Consider the following 11,783-nt stretch of genomic DNA (forward strand, 5'->3'; position numbering starts at 1 on the left):
ACATCACTTGTCAAAATACACAAAGTAAATTTGAGCCTTGACTCAAATTCTAGCAAGTTCTCAAGCAGCATTTTTCTTTCTTTGCCTATATGTATATTTTGATTATTATAGATGGGAATATTTGTGTTGATTTGTGTGTATATGGTGAAATTGACATTTACCAATAAAAATCTACCACTTCCAAGCCTATGCATAATTAAATATGTTTGAATAGAGAACATGTGAGAAGTGACAAAGGTTAGAGCAAAGAGTGATCCTTTCTTACACCAACATAGAACTTGTATTCTAAAAGAGCTTGGGTTGTGGATCCGGAGACCACTTCTTCCTATCCTGTGAATTAGTGAGAATTATTTTAACACAAACTGCACTGCAGCAGTAATTGTTCCATCAGATCCTCCTTGAGCAGTGGGAACAGAACCTTCGTTTTTCTTTTGCAGAATCCTAAAACAAAAGCGCAGATTGAAAACCTGGTACGGAATGGGATGAACAAGGAGCTGCGGGATCGCCTCTGTTGCAGGCTGACCTTTGGGACTGCTGGACTTCGTTCTGCCATGGGAGCAGGCTTTTGCTACATTAATGACCTTACAGTGATCCAGTCAACACAGGTAACTTGGGTAGCACTATACAGTCAGACTTTTGGTTTACACTTTCAGAGTAATCATCCCGATCACTTCAAATTATGCCTTTCATCTTCAAAATTCACAATGCATTTAAACTTACTTGACGTTATATATATATGAATTGCGTCACCCATCACTGAAATCCAGCCTCATGGGTGGGATGTGGCAACTGTTCAACAGTCCACAGAAACACCAAAAGGACAGGAAGTGTAAAATTACTCATCCAGCTAAACCTGCCCAAGGCATCTTAGGTAGGCCAGATGTAATTACCTAAAGTGAAGTTTTGCCAGTGAGCTAAAGCTTTTTGTGTTAACTTCAGGGGACTCATTTGATATTACATGAGCAACCAAAATGCTCTTGTTTGCAAGTCTTTGAAAGATATAGAAAATTCCTTCTCATTATTTATATTCTCTATTTTCAGGGTTTCTATACCCCTCCTTCCCCATCATGTGAGCAGCAATCTGGTGGGGGGGGAGAGGGCACTTGCCCTTTTGAGAGGGTCTGAGTGTGATGAAGTGGGAATGTTTCTTAATATTTTGTATGATTACTGTGCATGTCTCCGTTTCACCTATGTGCTGCATGTTGAACTAGGTGCTGGGAAGAGTTGTTTACTTGATAGCAGCCTTCAACTACCTGAAGGGGGGGTTCCAAAGAGGATGGAGCTCGGCTGTTCTCAGTGGTGGCAAATGACAGAACAAGGAGCAATGGTCTCAAGTTGCAGTGGGGGAGGTCCAGGTTGGATATTAGGAAACACTATTTCTCTAGGAGGGTGGTGAAGCACTGGAATGCGTTACCTAGGGAGGTGGTGGAATCTCCTTCCTTGGAGGTTTTTAAGGCCCGGCTTGACAAAGCCCTGGCTGGGATGATTTAGTTGGGAATTGGTCCTGCTTTGAGCAGGGGGTTGGACTAGATGACCTCTTGAGGTCCCTTCCAACCCTGATATTCTATGATTCTACTCTGGCAGAGTCTCAGCAGAATATGGCCACTCCAATGGCTGGACATGTGGTGCCTGGCAACTAATGACCCTGGACTGTCCCCAACCCCCGCAGGAAGCCAGCTGGTTTTGTCCAGGTGTGGACAGAGAGCTAAGGTAGATAAGCAGGTGACCTTGTTCAGACCAGGAAGAGGAACAAAGGATGGAGGAGAGACCCTTGGGGTTGTATAGTGTGGGCTGCTGGAAGCAGGAGACACGCTTCTGGACTGGGGACAAAGGAGGAGGGGTAGGACTGACCCAGGTGGACTATGCTGTAACGTTTTCTATTCTCGATGCTAAGTAAGGACTTTCTATGCTGTGTTCCAGATATGTAATAAACCCTTCTATTTTTACAATGCTATCTGAGTCACTGAGGTTGGGGGTGCATTGCTTCCTTTGGATATGCAAGTCTCCCCCCAGGTGGCCAATTCGAGTGGACTCACTGAGTGAAATGGGTGCTGAAGGCTCTGAAGTTCGGACCCAGGAGGCAGTGAAGCTAAGGGGTTAACACACTAAAGGGCTTCTCCCAGGGACTGTTCCAGAGCTGTGCAAGGCCCCAGACCTGTGAAGCCTTAACATTGAGGTTCTCTCCCTGCCCCTCATTTGAGCCAGCATCTGGAAAAGTCCTGCCCCTTTGGATGGGGAGCTGAGAACATGCATACTTCATGCATATCACAAACTGTAAAGCAGGAGGTGGATGGGAACACACATTGAGATGCATGGAGCAGTTCACATGTCTCAGATCTATTGTTTTAGATTATATTAATCTCCGTGGGGTGTTTGCATGCTGAGAACATCACATTGAAACGAATGTGCCACTTCACACCTTTCAGACCCTCCTATGCTGTCAGTGGATGTGTAAAGGAGCCCTTCCCATCCTCACTTCCTCTTTAAAGGACACTTCTGACTGCTCTAAAATCTGCATGCTTGCATTGGGTTTCTTGAAATTACCTGTGACTTGTGGGAGTGCAGAGTAGGGTTGGTGATTCAAACTTGGGGTCACTTGAACTAGGGTTTCTGGAGATATAACCTGGGAGGGGAAAATAGCCATTTTTCAAAAAAAATTGGTGCGTTTTGGGTTTTTTGTGCCGAGGTAGAGATCAAACTGTTGCTGTGATGCAGGTCAAAATGGTCTCAGTCAGTTTTGATCTCAGGTTTTGCATGGCACCTGCTAATTCTCTGGGGGACTCTGGAAAAATTGCTGCCCCAACAGACCCACTCCTTTGCTGTATTTGGCCCTGCATCAACTTCTGCCTTAATTCCCCCGCCTTCTTTTTGCCTCTTCTGTGTGTAGTAGTGTTCTGGCTACTTCCTGATCTCTGGACAGATGAATGTGGTGTTTCCAAAGACACACAGCATGGAAGTTGATCGCTGACGGAAAAGAAGGATGTGCGCTGCCTGGGTTGGCAGCATGTGGATTCTTGGTGATTCCTGGATCATGAGATTGCAGAAGTTTGCAGGAGAGCAAGAAGTACACCATGGCTTGGGGATTGCTGGCTACAGGCTGATCTGGGTGAAGAGAGTTGGCTTGCATTAGCATCATGTTTTACCCACTCTGCAGCATCTAACTGGTGACTTAAGAGGTTGTGATCTATTGGACCTCATGGTGATTCACTCAGGTGGAAATAATCTGGTTTTTTTTATTCCTGGTATACACCTCAAACCATGTCTGATAGCAGATTTGGACGGCATCAGAAATGTGTGTCCAGGAGCTGTGTAATAGTTTTCTCTGGTTTGGCTGAACATTTGAATAATCAATACAGTGACAATATGAAAGCTGTTAAGAGTCAGAACAATATTAATCAGGAAATGGGCAGGTGTGTGGCTACCCAGGAAATGTATATTGCAGGGGTCGGCAACCTTTCAGAAGTGGTGTGCCGAGTCTTCATTTATTCACTCTGATTTAAGGTTTTGCGTGCCAGTAATACACTTTAACGTTTTTAGAAGGTCTCTTTCTATACCTCTATAATATATAACTAAACTAATGTTGTATGTAAAGTAAATAAGGTTTTTAAAATGTTTAAGAAGCTTAATTTAAAATTAAATTAAAATGCAGAGCCCCCGGGACCGGTGGCCAGGACCCAGGCAGTGTGAGTGCCACTGAAAATGAGCTTGCACGCTGCCTTTGGCACGCGTGCCATAGGTTGTCTACCCCTGGTATATTGTATGACACAAAAACATTATTCTTTGAGTGATTGCACATGTCCATTCCACTTTAGATCCGTGCATGCCTCGTGCATGGCTGTTGGGGAACTTTTCCCCTCCCTAGTACGGGTTGAAGCGGTTTGAGTGTTCTGTCGCTGCATGCCACTGCATGCTGGTATAAGAGGGCAGAGCTGCCCCTGACCCCTCCCAGTTTCTTCTTACCATCATGGTAATTGGAAGTCTTGCTATTGTCAGTTTATTTCCCTCACTCTTTGCATAAAGTCTGTTTTTTGTTCAGTAGTTAGTTACAGTGTATAGTTAATGATAGGTTTTAGTTTTTGATCTCTTTTGGACCAAATTTGATTCTCTGGTCCGGAACTGGTAGAGAGAGTCATACCTCTCTCTCTCTCTGGGGTTTAAGTCATAAAAACATAAAAATGGCCATACTTCAGATCATAGGTCCATCTAACAGGTTCCTGTCTTCCCACAGTGGCCAATGCCAGGTTCTTCAGACGGAATGACAGAACAGGTAATCATCAAGTGAACCATCCCCTGTTGCCCATTCCCAGATTCTGGCAAACAGAGGCCAGTTACACCATCCCTGCCCATCTTGGCTAATAGCTATTGATGGACCTAGCCTCCATGAATTTATCTAGTTCTTTTTTTGAACCCTGTGTGACAGACCCAGACCAGTGGGGTACAGGAGTCTGGTAGAGGGCAAATATACTGGTCACTGGATGAGTAGTTTTCTGTTCCCTGCGTGACCAGAGCAGTGGCTGCACTAGAGTAATCAGGAACCTGCTAGAACCAGTTAAGGCAGGCAGGCTAATTAGGACACCTGGAGCCAATTAAGAAGCTTCTAGAATCAATTAAGGCAGGCTAATCAGGGCACCTGGGTTTTAAAAAGGAGCTCACTTCAGTTTGTGGCGAGAGTGTGAGGAGCTGGGAGCAAGAGGCGCAAGGAGCTGAGAGTGAGAGGGTGTGCTGCTGGAGGACTGAGGAGCACCAGCGTTATCAGACACCAGGAGGAAGGTCCTGTGGTGAGAATAAGGAAGATGTTTGGAGGAGGCCATGGGGAAGTAGCCCAGGGAGTTGTAGCTGTCATGCAGCTGTTACAGGAGGCACTCTAGACAGCTGCAGTCCACAGGGCCCTGGCCTAGAACCTGGAATAGAGGGCGGGCTTGGGTTCCCCCCAAACCTCCCAATTGACCTGGACTGTGGGTTCTTCCAGAGGGGAAGGTCTCTGGGCTGTTCCCCAACCCACATGGTGAATCTCTGAGGCAAGAAAATCCGCCAATAAGTGCAGGACCCACCAAGATAGAGGAGGAACTTTGTCACACCTGTTATAGTCTTGGCCTTCACAACATCCTCTGGCAAAGAGTTTCACAGGTTGACTGTGTGTTGTGTGAAGAAATAGTTCCTTTTGTTTGTTTTTAAACCTCCTGTTTTAAGTCCTGCTAGCCGTGTGCCAGGCCAGTGCCGGTCAGTGACCCACACCCCAGCTTCCTAAAATGTTGGGGGAGTTTCACATCAGTGAGAAATATCACCTTTTATAGACGTTTTAAACCTCACTCAAAAAAAATAGAGCTGTGAGACTTAAATATTTCCTTATGGAGGCAGCACTCCATTGGAGCTGTTGGGTTCAGAGTGCGCTCCAAGTGCGGCTCCATCTGTACAGAGTGTACCTCCTGAGAGGCCTTGGCACTGTGTTCTGTATCTCTAGAACTGATGAAGAGACCCAGATCTGCCAAGGACATTGTCTGTTGTCCAGAAAGACCTTCAGTACCCAGGCCATCTAAAAGCAAGAATTCTGAGAGGGACTCTGAAGGGAAGCATTCTCCAGCATGCTCATCTGCTGCAAAGGGGGGTTTGTCAAGCCCAGAACCTGTGCCAGATCTGTTGAGGCCGATTCCTGAAGTGTCTGTGTCGGACCCAAGATCCAATTTCGATATTGACTACCCCAGAAGGGTACTCTGCCACTAGAGAATTACCGAACCTCTTGGTACCAGTGTCTCTTGTGGTTCAGGAAGGGTTTCAGCCCTCACTGGAAACTGGTCCCTACACCACCTCTGCAAAAGCATACAGTATTGATGCTACTTCTGGTGCCTAGGAGTCCTGTACATTCTAGGGGCTTGCCACCGTTAATATCCCTGTTGCCACCATTTCTGGGTTTGGCTTACTGGTCTCCTGTCCGCAGGGTTCTGCTCCACCATTATCGCATGATTGAGTCATCTTCGTTGGATCTGGAAATGGGTCCTATTGTGTCCCACACCAGGTGGGAAGCTTTCCCTGCATCAGAGCCCCATGGGGTCTGTGGATGTCCCAGCAGTGGGCACATCTCAAGGGGCAATGGCCTATGTAACCATGGGACTTTCCATCACCATGTCAGTGGCTATTCTGGACACGGTGGGATGTCTCTCCTGCTGCTAGGACGTCTCCTCACTTGTCTGAGCTGGCTTCATCAAAGATCATCTGCACTGCAGACAACATTCTCTGACCAGGACTGAGCAACTGGAAGATGTTCAGACAGCTCCTCCACTACAAGAGGCAGACTAGCCATTGCCTCAGTGTCCTGGTGTGTTTGTGTTCCTCATCGCCAGATGAGGTGGTGAACTTTTCTTGACCACAAGAAGATAACAAGGCTCACTAAGAACTGCTTAAAAGGATGGCAGCAGTTTTACACATTCAAGGGAAGAGATCTGCAGACCCTCCACTTAACAGCGGCGATGCTTTGTGGCTAACACCAGTAGAAATGACTTGCTTGAAAGATATGAAGGAGGTGCTTCCGAACAGCAGAAAGCTTCCATTAGGCATGCTTACCTGGCCAAATGGAAACGTTTCTCTATTTGATCTCAGCAGAGAAATGTGTCTCCAGTGCATGCTTCCATTAACCACATTTTGGATTACTTGTTGCACCTAAAACATCAAGGCCTGACAGTTAGTTAGTTCCATTAAAGTACATTTGGCAGCCATTGCAGCATTCCACCCTCCAGTGGGTGAGTGCTCACTTTTTTTCCAACCCCATAACTATCAGATTTCTAAAAGGGTTGGACAGATTATAGCTTCAGGTGCAAGTATTTGTTTCCCCATTGGATCCTAACCTGGGCCTAACAAAATTAATGGAGCCTCCCTTTGAATCTTAACTGTGCATTTCCTGTTTCTCAGAAGTTTGAGTTTTGCTCATTTCAGTATTCTGCAAGAGGACGATATACTGCCAAGCAATCTTAACTCTGCATTAACATTTTTTTGCCATTGAACCTTGAAAGTGTTACACAGCCTGGGCCCAGGGTATTGAAAAGATTGTCTAAAGCTCTAGGCCAAAGGCCATGGTTGACAACTGCTTTCCTCTGGCACACCGGCATTCCCAACCGTAAGAGTATAAAGATTATTTGTGCGGGAGACGGAATCTTCTCCAGGAGTGGTCCAAGACTGGGAAATGAGCTCCCCCAGGAACTAAGAACCGTCACAAACTGCACAGCGTTTTGCGTGAAGTGCCAGGTGCATTTCTTGACCTTGCCTTCTCTAATGTAAATCTATAGCAAAAGGTATGTTTGGTTAATTAAAAAAAAAAAAAACTCCTACCAAAACAACAATAAGTGACTGTCTGTAGTGTGTTTGTTTGTGTTTGAGGGTTACTTGCTGTGTGCCGAGCTTGTGTTTGTCAGTCTGTTTGTTTGTTTTGGTTGTTTGAAGGACCGTGTGCTGTGGCTGGCAGTTGGAAGCTGTGAGCTTCAAAGGAAGGTTTGAAAGCTAGAAGCCTCTGGTAAGTGGCTGAGCCTTAATCAGTGGGCGGGGCATTCGTACAGGCCAGGGCTTTATAAAGCAGCGCACAAGCGACCAGGGAGCTTTTGCGACCAGGGGCTGCTAACAGGGAGTTTCGCAAGGGAGTTTGGAAGGGGAGCAGGAAGGGGGCAAGGGTCCCTTGCCGGTTCTATCTGTTTTCTCTTTATTCCCCTTAATACCTATAAACCAACTACATTCAAAACTTCTTGCTTAAACAACCCTTTCAGCGGACAGGGGGCTGCAGACAGGAGTTTGACAGAGGGAGGCTTACGATGGTTAGGAAGACCCGCAACACCTGTGCCAGCACTGCTTCTGTCTCCTCCACCTGTGCCTGTAGCCAGACAGAGCGCCTGAGCATGGATGCTTCTACCCAGATCCTGGTGTGGTTTTGCAGAGACTGTAACTTGCAATTTCCACTTACTGATATCCAGGCTGGGGGGACCATCCAATGTGAGAGGTGCCTGCTGGTGGAATCTCTCAGGCAGCAGGTGGGAGAGCTACAGGAGGAGGTGGCTAGGTTGAGGAGCATCCAAATCCACGAGCAATTCCTCGACAGTGTCCATGTGGAGACAGCTGAGGTAGCTGTCCCAGTACACAGGACTGCTGGTACACCACCGGTGGAGGAGGAGATGGCTCAGGGTGGACACTGGCAGCTGGTTACTTCTGGCAGCAGGCAGTGCTCCACCCCTGCTCCGAACCCTCCTGCCGTGGTAATAGGTAACCGTTATGCTCTTCTTGATACAGGAAAGAAGGAATCACTCCCTACAGTAAAGGAGGATAAGCCTCGTACCCCTAAGGCTGGGAGGTCTGCTGCCACCACTGCGAATAGGAAACGTAGGGTAGTGGTGGTCGGAGACTCTCTGCTGAGGGGGACGGAGGCGCCCATCTGTCGCCCTGACATTTCATCTCGGGAGGTTTGCTGCCTGCCGGGAGCCCGTATCCGAGACGTTACGGAGGCATTGTAGAGGATTATCCAGCCCTCTGACTACTACCCCATGATACTCATCCATGTGGGCACAAATGATACTGCGCGGTGTGACACTGAGCGGATCAAGAGTGACTACAGGGCTCTGGGAGTACGGGTGAAGGAGTTTGGAGCGCAGGTGGTATTCTCTTCAATTCTTCCTGTCAAAGGTAGGGGCCCGGGCAGAGACAGATGCATCATGGAGGTGAATGCCTGGCTGCAAAGATGGTGTCGCCAGGAGGGCTTTGGCTTCCTAGACCACGGGATGCTTTTCGAGGAAGGACTACTAGGCAGAGATGGCGTTCACCTTTCGAGGAGAGGAAAGACCCTATTTGGACACAGACTGGCTAACCTAGTGAGGAGGGCTTTAAACTAGGTTCGACGGGGACAGGTGAGCAAAGCCCACAGGTAAGTGGGGAACATGGAGACCGGGGAGATGGGTCGGAAACGAGAGGGAGTGTGGGCTATATTGTCAGAGAGAAAGGAGGGTCAGGACAAAACTGGGAGGAAAGATCAAACCAGTATCTTAGATGCCTATATACAAATGCGAGAAGTATGGGGAATAAGCAGGAGGAACTGGAAGTGCTAATAAATAAATACAACTATGACATTGGCATCACTGAAACTTGGTGGGATAATACACATGATTGGAATGTTGGTGTGGATGGGTACAGCTTGCTCAGGAAGGATAGACGGGGAAAAAGGGAGGAGGTGTTGCCTTATATATTAAAAATTTACACACTTGGACTGAGGTAGAGATGAACATAGGAGACGGAAGTGTTGAGGGTCTCTGGGTTAGGCTAAAAGGGGTAAAAAACAAGGGAGATGTCATGCTAGGAGTCTACTACAGGCCACCTAACCAGGTGGAAGAGGTGGATGAGGCTTTTTTTAAGCAACTAACAAAATCATCCAAAACCCAAGATTTGGTGGTGATGGGGGACTTCAACTATCCGGATATATGTTGGGAAAATAACACAGCGGGGCACAGACTATCCAACAAATTCTTGGACTGCATTGGAGACAACTTTTTATTTCAGAAGGTTGAAAAAGCTACTAGGGGGGAAGCTGTTCTAGACTTGATTTTAACAAATAGGGAGGAACTCGTTGAGAATTTGAAAGTAGAAAGCAGTCTGGGTGAAAGTGATCATGAAATCATAGAGTTTGCAATTCTAAGGAAGGGTAGAAGGGAGAACAGCAAAATAGAGACAATGGATTTCAGGAAGGCAGATTTTAGTAAGCTCAGAGAACTGATAGGTAAGGTCCCATGGGAATCAAGACTGAGGGGAAAAACGACTGAGGAGAGTTGGCAGTTTTTCAAAGGGACACTATTAAGGGCCCAAAAGCAAGCTATTTCGCTGGTTAGGAAAGATAGAAAATGTGGCAAAAGACCACCTTGGCTTAACCACGAGATCTTGCACGATCTAAAAAATAAAAAGGAGTCATATAAAAAATGGAAACTAGGACAGATTACAAAGGATGAATATAGGCAAACAACACAGGAATGCAGGGGCAAGATTAGAAAGGCAAAGGCACAAAATGAGCTCAAACTAGCTACGGGAATAAAGGGAATCAAGAAGACTTTTTATCAATACATTAGAAGCAAGAGGAAGACCAAAGACAGGATAGGCCCACTGCTTAGTGAAGAGGGAGAAACAGTAACAGGAAACTTGGAAATGGCAGAGATGCTTAATGACTTCTTTGTTTCGGTCTTCACCAAGAAGTCTGAAGGAATGCCTAACATAGTGAATGCTAATGGGAAGGGGGTAGGTTTAGCAGATAAAATAAAAAAAGAACAAGTTAAAAATCACTTAGAAAAGTTAGATGCCTGCAAGTCACCAGGGCCTGATGAAATGCATCCTAGAATACTCAAGGAACTAATAGAGGAGGTATCTGAGCCTCTAGCTATTATGTTTGGAAAATAATGGGAGACAGGAGAGATTCCAGAAGACTGGAAAAGGGCAAATATAGTGCCCATCTATAAAAAGGGAAATAAAAACAACCCAGGAAACTACAGGCCAGTTAGTTTAACTTCTGTGCCAGGGAAGATAATGGAGCAAGTAATTAAGGAAATCATCTGCAAACACTTGGAAGGTGGTAAGGTGATAAGGAACAGCCAGCATGGATTTGTGAAGAACAAATCATGTCAAACCAATCTGATAGCTTTCTTTGATAGGATAACGAGCCTTGTGGATAAGGGTGAAGCTGTGGATGTGGTATACCTAGACTTTAGTAAGGCATTTGATACGGTCTCGCATGATATTCTTATCGATAAACTAGGCAAATACAATTTAGATGGGGCTACTATAAGGTGGGTGCATAACTGGCCGGATAACCATACTCAGAGAGTTGTTATTAATGGTTCCCAATCCTGCTGGAAAGGCATAACAAGTGGGGTACCCCAGGGGTCTGTTTTGGGACCGGCGCTGTTCAATATCTTCATCAACGACTTAGATATTGGCATAGAAAGTACGCTTATTAAGTTTGCGGATGATACCAAACTGGGAGGGATTGCAACTGCTTTGGAGGACAGGGTCATAATTCAAAATGATCTGGACAAATTGGAGAAATGGGCTGAGGTAAACAGGATGAAGTTTAACAAAGACAAATTGAAAGTGCTCCACTTAGGAAGGAAAAATCAGTTTCACGCATACAGAATGGGAAGAGACTGTCTAGGAAGGAGTACGGCAGAAAGGGATCTAGGGGTTATAGTGGACCACAAACTAAATATGAGTCAAAAGTGTGATGCTGTTGCAAAAAAAGCAAACATGATTCTGGGATGTATTAACAGGTGTGTTGTGAGCAAGACGCGAGAAGTCATTCTTCCGCTCTACTCTGCTCTGGTTAGGCCTCAGCTGGAGTATTGTGTCCAGTTCTGGGCACCGCATTTTAAAAAAGATGTGGAGAAATTGGAAAGGGTCCAGAGAAGAGCAACAAGAATGATTAAAGGTCTTGAGAACGTGACCTATGAAGGAAGGCTGAAAGAATTGGGTTTGTTTAGTTTGGAAAAGAGAAGACTGAGAGGGGACATGATAGCAGTTTTCAGGTATTTAAAAGGGTGTCATAAGGAGGAGGGAGAAATCTTGTTCACCTTAGCCTCTAAGGATAGAACCAGAAGCAATGGGTTTAAACTGCAGCAAGGGAGGTCTAGGTTGGACATTAGGAAAAAGTTCCTAACTGTCAGGGTGGTTAAACACTGGAATAAATTGCCTAGGGAGGTTGTGGAATCTCCATCTCTGGAGATATTTAAGAGTAGGTTAGATAAATGTCTATCAGGGATGGTCTAGAAAGTATTGGTCCT

The 11,783-nt window shown here is 46.0% G+C and overlaps 1 long non-coding RNA gene across 1 annotated transcript; it reads left to right on the forward strand.

The window, feature by feature from the left end:
* Window positions 1–12: 12 nt before the first annotated feature.
* Window positions 13–10,481, forward strand: LOC135979724 (uncharacterized). Its single transcript, XR_010596976.1, has 2 exons — window positions 13–605; window positions 2,888–10,481. It is a non-coding gene; the product is annotated as an uncharacterized LOC135979724 (long non-coding RNA).
* The last annotated feature ends 1,302 nt before the right edge of the window (window positions 10,482–11,783 follow it).

The sequence above is a fragment of the Chrysemys picta genome, unplaced genomic scaffold, assembly GCF_011386835.1.
Source record: "Chrysemys picta bellii isolate R12L10 unplaced genomic scaffold, ASM1138683v2 scaf1168, whole genome shotgun sequence".
Classification (NCBI taxonomy): domain Eukaryota; kingdom Metazoa; phylum Chordata; order Testudines; family Emydidae; genus Chrysemys; species Chrysemys picta.